Raw genomic sequence first — 13,329 nt, forward strand, 5'->3', positions numbered from 1 at the left:
GGTTTCCTTTACTGCTTGCTCTATATACAGATTGAATAACATCGGGGATAGGCTACAACCCTGTCTCACTCCCTTCCCAAGCACTGCTTCCCTTTCATGCCCCTCGATTCTTATAACTGCCATCTGGTTTCTGTACAAATTGTAAATAGCCTTTCGCTCCCTGTATTTTACCCCTGCCACCTTCAGAATTTGAAAAAGAGTATTCCAGTCAACATTGTCAAAAGCTTTCTCTAAGTCTACAAATGCTAGAAACGTAGGTTTGCCTTTCCTTAATCTTTCTTCTAAGATAAGTCGTAAGGTATGTATTGCCTCACGTGTTCCAACGGATAATTATTTAATCTGTAAGTTCACCCGACTGCAGCTGTAACGACTGTAAGCAACGATATTCTTTATAACCCCCAACATAATAGATCCACCTCTCTTCTCTTAGACATTGTTCGTGCCATGTACTCTATGTTCTTCATATAAGGAATTTCTATTCTGTCAATAATGCGGGTGCTCTAACATTGTAACGAGAACAGTAATTCATCTTACTAGAATTTGCAGAATTAGGCTTTTACTCACTCTGTATATATTTCCACCTCATTCGACGATAATACGGGTGCCCTAACAATGATTGTAACGAGAAACACTAACTGATATTATTTGAGTTTACAAAATTTTCTTTTATTCATTTCACTATATTTTCACATAAGCTTGTAGACGAGTAATTCACAATTGCAACTGAGTTCTTTGACTGTGACAAATGTTGCGGTTTCTAAAATTTAAATTAAACTACTTTGGTCTCGTAATTCTCAACATTAGACCCAAGGACAAGGTGAGATGGTTTCCACAAGCGTAAACATTCGATCTCTCGCATTTACTCACACATACGTTTTAGATACTGAGCCAAGCAATGAATATCTGTAATTGCAAAGTTTAGCATCTATATCGCTACCTTCTCGTCATTTCTAAAGCAGTTTTCATATCTAGCCTATTTTTTATTATTACCCCTGGTTATATACTTTTCGCTCACGTGATTGACAAATTGCTACGACTCCCACTATTCAGTTGGGATCTAGTAAAGACTTTAAAAAAACGTTCAGATTGACTCTCTTATGGAACCACAAAATTATCGTAGCTGAGACTGAATGGATTCAATTGCTCTTTGCCTCCTAAATAGTACACGAAATTTTACAACAGCGTGCTTCATTGCACAATATCACATTTTTATCCTACACTGTACTTACAGTTTCCATACGCGTCGTCGATCCTCTAATTCTCGTGGTTTATTTTTAAAAGTTTCCCACATTCCAAAATTTGTTTTCCGATACGTTATTCCCACATATTGCTGGTATTACTTCCATTCGCGAATTTACTTTTACACAAAAGTAACGTTATCCCCTGCAATCTCCCGTTGCTTAAAATTTCCGAAATTACTCCTACAAATTCAAGATAGAACTTAACTACTTTATTTCCTTGAAATGCATACGAAAAAATTACCGACACAAATTTTTCACACACACAAGTTCTACCTGCCTACATAGAATTTCTCCCGTCCAAAATTTACTAAAAATATTTCTAATGTAAGCTGAAAAAGAAGATAATCACTTATTATTGCCTTAAGTATTTCATTCCTATCTCCTCTTTGTGAGCAATTATGCTCAGCCATTAACAAGCTGCATCCATCCAGTCCAGAGCCCCAGCGCGAGTGCTCTCTTGCCGCTTGGCCTCTAGTTCCTAACCAGAGGGTGTGGTGACTCCTGATCAATGAGCGCTCTAGGAATTCAAGTGTTTGAAATTCCTAGTTCCTTCCTCTCATACATGCAATGAAAACTGCCCGCGCTTTTCAGCACAGTGAGCTAAAGGTGAAGTTACAGACTATCCTATCCCCCATCTCTCCGATGTCAGAGACCCACATCTACATAAGAACATTCTCACTTGTCGGCAAAATTGATATACATTGCTTATCTACAGATATTATTTCATTCTGCTTTTACTCACATCATCTCAAATCATTCATCCAAACCCTTTTTCATCCATACTGCTTCTATTACTCTTGTAGAATTTTAAGGAATGGACAAAAAGAATGTTGGGTTACATACACAGGGTGCGGCAGCGTTCATAGCGTAATTTGACTTGCGTAGTACAATGATGTACTGCAGGAATGTGCGCCAGCTCGTGCCGCATTCGTGTACTAATGAGCTGCCATTTTGAGTGTGACTGTGATATGGAGCGGTGGAGTGCACAGCATCTTGCCTTTGCTGTTGAAAGCTATTTCAAGAATAACGACTCTGTTATTGCTACTCAACGTCTATTTTGGCAACATTTCAACTTGGGATGTCATGGGAAAGTTCCAGATGGACGGACCATTGTGAGGTGGGTACGTGCATTTCGAACAACAGGTTCTGTTTGCAATGGCAAACCGGGAAGAAGTGAAAGAACTGTGCGGACACCAGAAGTCGTGGAAAATGCTCGTGCTGCACTATTGTGTAGCCCAAAAAGACCTGCTCGCGTCGTCATGCGCAAACTGCGCATATGTCCGATCGCTCATTCAGGAGAATATTGCCCGAAGATCTCCATTTTCACCCACATAAGCTGCAGATTGTTCAGGAAACTAGGCCTCGCTATTGGGTTTCACGTGAAACATTCTGCTTAACAATGCGTGATCTCATTCGCCAAAATCCACAAATGTTGCACACCATCCTGATGTCAGATGAAGCTAATTTCGAGTTATGTGGTTCAGTGAATAAACAGAATATGGGTTATTGCAGTGATGTAAACCCGTATGAACTCCACATCAAGCCCTTGCACAGTTCTTATGTCACAATGTGGTGTGGAGTTGCTTCGTTTGGGATTATTGGCCCTTACTTCTTTGAGGATGACAGTGGTCTGGTTGTAACTGTGGCACTGGTAAATATCTTCAAAAGCAAGTATCTCAGTGGAACGAGAGATCATCTCCATCGCTCAGCATGAATTCCACAGAGCTTGCATTGGATGCTGTAGGGATGCATGACAGTTAGTTTCAGTTCCCTAATTTAGGCCCCAGAAAGTAATATCGTAAATTGTACCTTTCGTCTGTATATTTCCCTAATGGCTCACTGACTTCTTGGTCCCACTTATCCTGTAAATGGGAAATGATAATCGATGTATTTTGGCTCACTGACTTCTTGGTCCCACTTATCCTGTAAATGGGAAATGATAATCGATGTATTTAATACAGATGTGGTCAATACTTTGTCCTGGTTGCCGATAGGATGAAATAAAATTACTAGAAACAAAGAACTCTGTCCACTAGTTACAGGAAAGCACAGGTGACACCCATTTACAAGGAGCTTAGCAGAAGTGGTGCACTAAAATACACTTCAGTATTCTTAACACCCATTTCTTTTAGAATCTTATAACATATTCTGAGCTGAAACGTAATAACGTATCTCGAACAGAATGACGTCCTCTATGCCAACTAGCATTGATTCCAGAAACATCGATCATGAGAAATCCAACTCGTGTTTATCTCTCATAAAATCCTGAAAGCAGTGAATCCATGCACTTTTGTGCTGCAGTTCTTCATTTCTGGAGAGCAGCTGACTCAGAACCACACCTGCACTTATTATCGGAAGTATGACAATATTGGGTATCAAGAGGAAGTCGACGGATCTGAAAATTTCTTGGCAGGAACGCGCAGTGTGTTAACCTGGATGGAGAGTCATCGGCTGGTATAAAAGTAAATTAAGGCGTAGCCATGGAAGTATGTCGTACAGTAATCTCGTGTATTAATGACCTGACTGACATTATTAATAGTAACTTGAAAGATTCGGAAGGTGATGCAGATGTCTGTAATGATGTACTGTGCGAAAAACGTTGCACAAATATTCCAACAAATATTGATAAGACTTCAAACTAGCGAAAAGTCTGGCAGCATGCAGCCCTATCTTTAGAAATATATAATTGTATACTTCACAAAAAGAAAAATGTCGTACACTATGACCAAAAAACAATAACATCCATCTGAACTAATACAAGTATTTACGTGGAACGGTTTGTAGGGATATGAAACAGAATGATCACATAGTCCGTCGTAGCTAATCGTGTGACAGGTATCTTTCATAGGTAGAAGATTAGGATAATGTAATCAGTATGGAAGTGAAATTGGTTACAAACCACTCGCGCGATCCATTCTAAAACGTTACTCTAGTGCGTGAAATCTGTGGCAAAGAGGTCTTACAAGGAATATTGAAGCAATACAAAGGAAGACAGCACGTAAGGTCTTATGCTTGTTAGATCCACAAGAGAAAGCGACGGAGACCCCGAAGAAACAGTACTGACAGTCGCTTGAGAACTGACTGACGCCATTCCGTAAAAGGTTAAGAAATTAAAGGGAGGAATCTAGGAATATACTGTGACTTCATATACGTCCTTTTCAATACGGGTTGCGAAGGTAAGACAATGTTAGATCAGTTACAGTTCACAGAGTTGTTTAAGCAGTCATTCTTCAAGCGGTCCACACGTGAATGGAAAGGGGAGAAGCCTTTATAACCAGTGAAAAGGGAAGTACCCTCTACGAAGCACTTCACGGGGATTGTAGAACATACCGTAGCTGTACAGAGGTGGAACAGGGTGTCACGGCGGTAGTTTGTCTCCTGTTTTTGACGTGATAAAATTTTGGAAATTTGTGGTAAGGACTATGGGACCAAACTGCTGAGGTCATCGATCCCTAGGCTTGCGCACTACTTAATCTAACTAAAACTGACTTGCGCTAAGGACAACACACGCACCCGAGGGAGGACTCGAACTCTCGACGGGGGGAGCCGCGCGCAACGTGACAAGACGCCTGAGACCGCACGGCTACCCCGCGCGGCCAACGTGATAAAGATGATACACTGGCATCTCTGATGATAACATGATATTGTGAAATTGAGTACACGGCCAGTGTGACTAATTACTTAGGTTAGTTAGGTTTAAGTAGTTCTAAGTTCTAGGGGACTGATGACCTCAGAAGTTAAGTCCCATAGTGCTCAGAGCCATTTGAACCATTTTGAACCTTTCATAAACAGTATTGAGTGGGTGTTTAAGTGTGTCTGCGGTGAAAGTACTGTAAGACCTTCAGTATACAGACTATCAGATTATTTGACTTGTCGCTCTAACGAAGTAGGCGAGTGTCAGCAATATGTCTCGTGGTCTTATCGTGGCGTGTTTATCTTCTGCCGTTAGATCAGACGATAGAAATGCCACTTACACGCTTAGAGTAGCAGATTGACAGTGACCAAAATTGACAATCTGAAGTTCTTTTGGTATTGGTATGTTAATCTTATTCTCACATATCTGATACTTGACAAAAGGGTCTATACATTTATCTTCCTTGCTATGTACAGGAATATGGTAATCTTATTAGGCGCAGACTGAAACTTGACTATAGACTGGTACACTAATGCAGACTGGTACAGACTGGTGCGGACAAATGCAGAGGTCTGTACACTCGTTATAATACCTCGCGTGTTCATGTATCACTGCGCGATTGCGATCCGTGAGGAGAAAAGGTTCTACGTTAGCAGCAATCTCATTGGCTGCATTACATATTACTACGCGGATCGGCAGAAGCAGAATTTGGCCCATGCTCTATGGCAGCGCCATCTCGTAGTGCGGTGACGGACGAGCGCTGCGCCTGCGCTGTTGTGCTTAGCGGGGCGCGCTCTAGTGGGAAAGTTGTGTACGCGCTTACTACGCGGAACTATGTACAGTACATAATAATGTCATAAGCGTTTACCAAGAAAATTCTGTGCGTCTATGTAACCGTTTCAGGACTTTATGCTCTGTTTGTAGGTAGCGTGAATGTGGATGTGTAATTTAAAATATTATACAACGGTTAGCAACCATCCTCCTTCTCTTTTTAACGAGTCGAACGAATAAACCATTAAAATTAAAAATTCTAACATAACAGATAAAAGTGATTTCTTTGCATAACATGTAGTAATTACGCTTCTGTTCTAGGTTTAATTGAAATTGTATCCATTTTGCCATAGATGGACGAAGACGCATCGATGGCGGGGACAACGAACATCGTAGGGTTAGGGGTTACGCCACAATGTACGGAACTGTGCCACGAGACTACATTATGGGACTGTGGAGATCGCAGTAAAGTCACTCGAAAAACAGGTGGATGCCAGTGTACTTCATGCAGTCATCTCAAACACATCATCGCTTGGCAGTAAAGTCGTTCGAAAAACAGGTGGATGCCAGTGTACTTCATGCAGTCATCTCAAACACATCATCGCTTGGTATGTTTGTCGGATTTGCAGTCAGGTCCTGGAATGAAACAGTACCTCGACTTTCCAACTGGAGGACACCCTCAGGAGCGAAGCTGAACTGCTGAGAAGCGAGACGGGTCGCCCCTTGCAGGCCATACAATGCCCATGACGCGTGGTCAAGAAGTTGTCAGTGTTGCCCCTTAGCAGAGTGATGAGTCTGTGAAGTGAATATGGGAGGACTGGCTTTCGGCTAAAATCATTCGATTACGTTGTGGTAACAGACTGGTATGTAGTGTAGCCCGAGTTTGATAGATTATAATTTGTTTGCGAGCTGTCGAAGCCAACGATTTTGAGTATCAAATCAAAATTGTGGTAATAGACTGACCTTTAGTGTAGCCTAAAGTTTACGTTCGTGTCATATTTAAACTGTTGACTCAGCTGAACGCCACTGGTACTGTACCCATTTTGGCTGCTCATAGTACACAAGCAGCGCCTCCGTTGGTGAAAGCCGGAAAAGCGATACATCGCGTTCGAGACAACTGTCTCTAAGGCCGCTCCGACTGCGCATCTAGCATTCTAAGGCAAGACGTGGAACCCCGTTTTACTATGTAGCAAGGCCACCATTGGCGGCTTCAGGTCTACGCGCTGTGGACGTCCTGTGATCTACATAAGGATGATGTCTCAGACGTCTCAGCAATCGAGCTTCTCATCTAAAGATGTTGATGATTTGAAGAGGCGAAAAATTGAGTAAAACTGGTTTTGGGATCCAGCTGCAAGCCCCCCAAACAATCATGAAGGAGCGTATGTTCAAAAACCAACGTTAGAATGTTTGTCTTGCTGTAAAATATATCTTACGGTTACCTTGTATCATTCGGAAACGCTGCATTGAACTGTCACGAATATTTAACATATTTTAAATGAAGTGCCTTCCGCGGCGATTTCATTAAACGATTTTTTCTCCACAAATCATATTAGTTCAGGAAATAATGTACATCCGGAATTTGGGAATTGATAAGAGATATTCTTTGAATTATCTTGAAGTTTTTGCCATTATAAAGGTCATTCTAAATCCTGACCGACGTAATGAAATTGAAGTAGCATTCATGAAAAACTATATTCTATGTCAAATGTTAATTAAATGAAGAATGTCGCAACAGCTACAGCGATGAAGGGTGAAATAAAGCACAGCTGGTACAGAATACACAAACTATATTTATTATCCTTTTTGTGACGGGAGTGTAGTGACTCGAGCTTTGGAAATGGATGGCTCATAGCCTTCTGATAAGGAATATTTGAGCGGAGTGAAGAAAAGGTGTTGTGTTACGTTCCTGACTGTCGGACTTTATATCAATTTGCAAAGCCAAATTTTAAACCATTTTGTAGAGCCATAAGTGCGAGCACTTATGAAACAGTCTGAGGTTATAATATAACATAGTTGTATCGTAAGAGTGAGGAGGTTTTCCACAGAAAAAGAGCAACACATGAAAAATACTGACAACAATAAGGAACACGATGATGGCGACATCAGGGAATAATTTTCATGGCACTAGAGCGAGCTTTAGAGGGTAAGAACTGTAGGGTGAGGTAGTGGCTGTAATATATCCAAAAAATACTTGTCGACTCAGGCTGCAAGTGCTGCTCTGAGATTAAGGAAGAAATTCATGGTGTATGTCATCAACCATACAGAAGACTATTGATTCCAAAAATAAAAATGGAGATGCGTTCGAAGGAACTCCTTAGTGCTTTACGAAAGCAAAGTATAATGTAGCAGCATCAGGCTTCATCTTCTCTCAACATTACCAGCAACATAATACTGAATGCTACATGCACCCGTCAATATTACATCTTTGGATCTACATTTTTAAATTAGTATAAATGATTCATGTAACATTGCAAGCAGGACTTTTAATTGCAGCTGAAACTGTAGCACCGCAAACAAGAACACGTAAACACCCATGGTGGACAGATGAGTGTGACCAACTGATAAATCTCAGACAACAAGCGTGGCAAAAGTGGCTGTGCAACAAAAATCAAAAGACCCTGGAAGATCTCAAAGATACCAGGAAAACAGTCACAAAAGCAATACGAACAGTCCATAAACAACACGAAGACAAAAAATTGCAAGACATAGAAAATGATTTCAAGAAAAACAATTCCCGAAATTTCTACAGAGTATTCAAACAAAAATTAACAAAGAACTCTCCTCCATCACTCCAGTTCAAAAATGACCATGGGGAAATTGCTCATACCAACACCGAAAACTGTGAAATTCTTGCAAAATACTTTTATAAATAACTGAATTGTGAAAAGCCTGCAGAAAAATTTGAGTTCCATCGTACACAACGAAACCCAGACTCCAAGCCACCAAGTTTACAAGAGATTAAAGAGATAATTCAGTCACTGAAAAACAACAAAGCATGAGGAGAAGATCAAATCATCGCAGAACTATGGAAAAATGCAGGAGAAAATCTTATTGCAAAACTCAAAGAAATTATACATGAAATCTGGAAAACTGAAAAAATCCCCACAGATTGGAAGACTGCAATCGTACATCCTCTGTACAAAAAAGGAAGTAAAACAGACCCCAACAACTATCGTGGAATCTCTTTATTGTCAATAACATACAAAATTCTGTCTAAAGCCCTACTAAGCTGCGCAGAACCTCAGCTGGATTCAAAACTAGGCGAATACCAAGGTGGGTTCAGAAAAGGTCGATATTGCGTTGAATAAATCCTTAACTTGAAAAACTCAATGAAATATTTACACAGTACTTCAAACAAATGTTATGTCATCACGTTTGTCGACTTTAAAAAAGGATATGACAGTATAGACCGAGAATCCCTTTTTGAAGTATTATCAGAATTTGGACTAGATCAAAAGACAACAAACATCATAAAAGAAACACTCACGGAGACCAAATCCAAAGTAAAATTTATGGGAGAATTGAGCACAGAATTTGAAATAGACACAGGAGTACGACAAGGGGATGTACTGTCCCCAGTGCTCTTCAATTGTGCTCTTGAAAAACTTGTTAGAGAATGGAAAAATGCAGGTGCACCAGCACACAGACTGGGACCAAGACATAAGGGCATAGAATTACACTGTTTAGCATTTGCTGATGACATAGCACTGATCGCACAAGACATTACCGATGCACAGAAACAGCTAGAATTATTACAAGAACAGGCAGCTAAAATAGGATTTCAAATTTCATTTGAAAAAACAAAATTTATGACTGACGTCAAAGATGCACCTTCTGATCTCAAAATTGGTAATAACTACATCTCTCGAGTAAAAGAATTTAAACATTTAGGTGAATGGATTGCAGAAAATTGTAATGAAAAGAAATCTGTCAGATCAAGAGTCCAGAAAATGGAGACGGCGTTTCAGTTAACAAAAAACATTTACAACAAAAAGAGTCTCTCGTGGAACTGCAAAATACGACACTACACAACAGTAATTAGACCCGAAGCTCTCTACGCATCTGAGACACTAAACCTTCAACACAGAACACTAAAAGAGGAATTAGAAGTGAAAGAACGTAAGATAATGAGAAAAATCCTAGGACCAAGAACAAAAGATGGGGTACATTATCCAAAACCCAATGCAGAAATATATAAAAATATCTCCAAAATAACAGACACAATGCGCATGAGAAGAATCCAATTCATGGGGCACTTAGAAAGAAGAGACTCAAACAGGTTAACGCACAAAATCCATACATTTTTAAAGAACAAAACTACAAGACCGAACTGGTATAAACAGACGGAAAAAGACCTGAGAGAATTAGGGTCTCCAAATCTACATGATAGAAATGAAATCAGAAAAATCACAAACACACGGGGTTTTGAGGAAGAAGAGAGAAAAACTAACCGACATATATGGTCTACGCAACGAAAGCTAGCCCATTCGTTGTTTATGAAGGAATACTGGGCGAAAAGGAAGGCCAACAAATGTTGATTACGCGTGGTCCTAAGTGATCCATCCGCGAAGAAGAAGAAGAAGAAAGATTCATGTATTTCAAATTAGAGTGTTTACTTTGACAGAAGAAATTGGCTGATTTTGGTACCGGTAGATCAGTGCATAGCAAATATCGACTAGCTATGAATATGCGGTGTCTGAGCAATGCCAAGGGACAGAAATGTTTTGGCACTCTACGACATATGCAGTCTTTTGGTCTACAAACAATAGAAATACTGTGCCTGAAAGGCTTCGGCTTGCAGTCAAAGTGGAAGAATGAAAATTATGATTACGTAAGAGATGAAGTAGAATGTGAGATAGAATAGAACAGAAGTCTTGATCTCGATAAAACATATGATAAAATTCAGTGGAAATGACTCTTCTAAAGGAAGAACGATATATGCTGAGATTCGAAGGAATGGAGAGTGCTATTAAACGTATACTTGTTCCAAACAAAAACTATAGAAACTTATGGAAGCATAAGCACAGAAAAAAGCAGAAGAGGGGGAACGGCAAGGATGTTCCTGATCGCCATACCTGTGTATTGTGTATTGTGTGTATTGAAACCGGGGACCTAGAAACGACGGAGAGGCTTCGTCCCGCCGTAGCCCCTCAACAGGCCACAGCAGTCCACCCACCCCACCGCCGCCCTACGCCGAACCCAGGGTTATTGTGCGGTATGCATCAAACAACACGAACGCCACGTGCTGTTAACACGAGGTGTGAAATCCGCGCTAGCGGAACATTACGAGAATTGCAGCCAAGATACAGATTTTCTACAACATATTATCCTGGCCAAGGAACGCAACCGCAACATTTGTAGATAGAAAGTCCGAGAACCGGTAGACCTTCTGAGAGCGAATACAATTTCAATAAAGATGATACAGGCTTCCAGGTTCGTGGCTTCCGCCTCCAGGGATGTAGATATACAGTTGAGCCATCTAAGAACGAAAGTAATTTTAAACCTAGAAAATCAAGGGAGGGAAATGTTACATTACTGCTAAACTACCGTACAGTTTACTACTTCAGTTTTATTCACACGGATTCATAATTTATACTTTATGCGTTAGTTAATTATTAGTTCTCAAATGTTCTACATGCCAAATTAAGTACAAAATATCCTGTTTTATACCTTTTATTTTATGATTTAGTAGTCAAGAGTTAATAGAGATGATTTCAGTAGAATTCCAGCTTCGTTGTTTCCCACCAGCAAGGAAGTAAATAAGCGGTAATGGTGCGTGAGAAATACGAACAAACGAGAGGAAGTCATGTATGCGGTATTTTGATAAACATTCCCACTCACTTGAGCTGCGTGTTTCGCTACCTGTCTATTGGTGATGACCCTCTAATAGTAGCCCAAAAAATGTCATCCTACTTCTTTAGAGCAAGCACAGGAAACGTCCCCTTTTGGAACTGAAAGGGCCACTGGTTGTAGACAGTGTCACGCTAAACGTGAACATTATAGGTCCTTGAAGAATATCGCAGCATAGGGCTCGAAATTGAAGATTTTACCTACGCAGAGAATTTTTAAAAACATAGGGTACTGTATGACTTGGAAAGCTGGAAACTCTCAACAGGTGATGTCAAACGTCTAGAAGCAAAAAAAAAAAAAAAAAAAAAAAAAAATGTGCTTCTGAAATAGGGTGCTCAGAGCAGATGGATGGAACGGAAAATAAATTTAATAGTATTAAAAGGAAAAAGTACACAGAAAAATCACCTCAGTGTCACCGGTGAAAGTAAATTATCCCTTTTCGGGCACATTCTAAGGTATAATTGCAACTCTGAAACGTTTTAGATGTAGAGAGACTTGGAAATAAAGGCAGAAGAAAACCAAGAAACAAGATTATACATTAACTGATGCAGAGCATGGGGCACCGAAATTACGAAAAAAGTACAGACAAAAGATCTGAACAGTGACAGTGACGAGGCATAGCCTTTAACAAACAATACCTGGATAATGCCAGGATTACGTCAGCTGTTGTATTATAGTAACTCCTGAAATGTTCCTGAACAATATATTAACGAATATCTGACACGTTTTCAAATGTCTGTGCAAACGTTAGTGCGAAATACACTGAAAGATTCGCTTAAGATGTGCTGTTGCAATACCATTACACACAGGCGCGCGCGCACGCGCGCACACACACACACTATTTAGTACTCTAAGTCGATGCTTGGTATCATAGACATGACTGTATGAAAGAAAGTATTAGTGAATTAGCGAAGATGGTGACGTGTAAGTAAGAAGAATTGGTCGATGGCCCATTGACAAAATTCTACATACAGGACGCTACAGAGTATGTATTCGCTGTTGACTTTCAGTATGATGTCCAGTAGTAACACGCACATGCGATTTGGCTTCATAAGAGTAAAATACACAAAAATAGCAGAGATTCGATGCGGAGCAACACTACACAATACTGCGACAACTCTCCTACTGAAGAAGTCTTGTACTTTTCGTAATTCCAAACGTAAAATTACACCTTTTGTTGCTTGTTCCGTGTACAGCACATTCTCGTTTAATATCTCTTCTTGCAACCGCTTTCCCTAAGAGACGGAGTATATTGATGATACAGTCTCAAATGTCGCTGAATTTTGTCTTACCGGTTCGTTATACAAAAAGTTATACATGCAGTAGAAACGCTTAGTCTGAATGACTGATATGTAATGAGAATACTTCCATAACTTAATAACATAAAGATAAAATTTAAAATATGCATGTGTCTTCATTCACATTGTAGTTTTGTGCACAAAGTATTGTTTTTACATCCAAATTTTCTTTTATTTTTCAGAAATGCATACATACAAATTATGTTTAAGTTAGGAAATACGTTACAACGGATTTTATTGTCATGTACATTCATCATGTTTTCTCCACTGTAACCTTGTTCTTTAATTATGTACCTATGTAGTACAGTCGGAAAAAAATGAGAAATTAACTGTGCTCCGTATACCATATAAACATAATAGCTAGTATTCCCATGTTGCCATCCAATAACCAAACTTTCTCTAAAATAAATATGTCACAAATATAGCAAAATTACTTGTACTGGATACATTTACTCTAATTGGTAGACGAGAGTTTCAATAGAGGATCGGAATGTGTAAATCAAAAGTCGCGATAATCTCTTAACTTTAGGAATAT

Source organism: Schistocerca cancellata, chromosome 1 (assembly GCF_023864275.1).
Source record: "Schistocerca cancellata isolate TAMUIC-IGC-003103 chromosome 1, iqSchCanc2.1, whole genome shotgun sequence".
Taxonomy (NCBI): domain Eukaryota; kingdom Metazoa; phylum Arthropoda; class Insecta; order Orthoptera; family Acrididae; genus Schistocerca; species Schistocerca cancellata.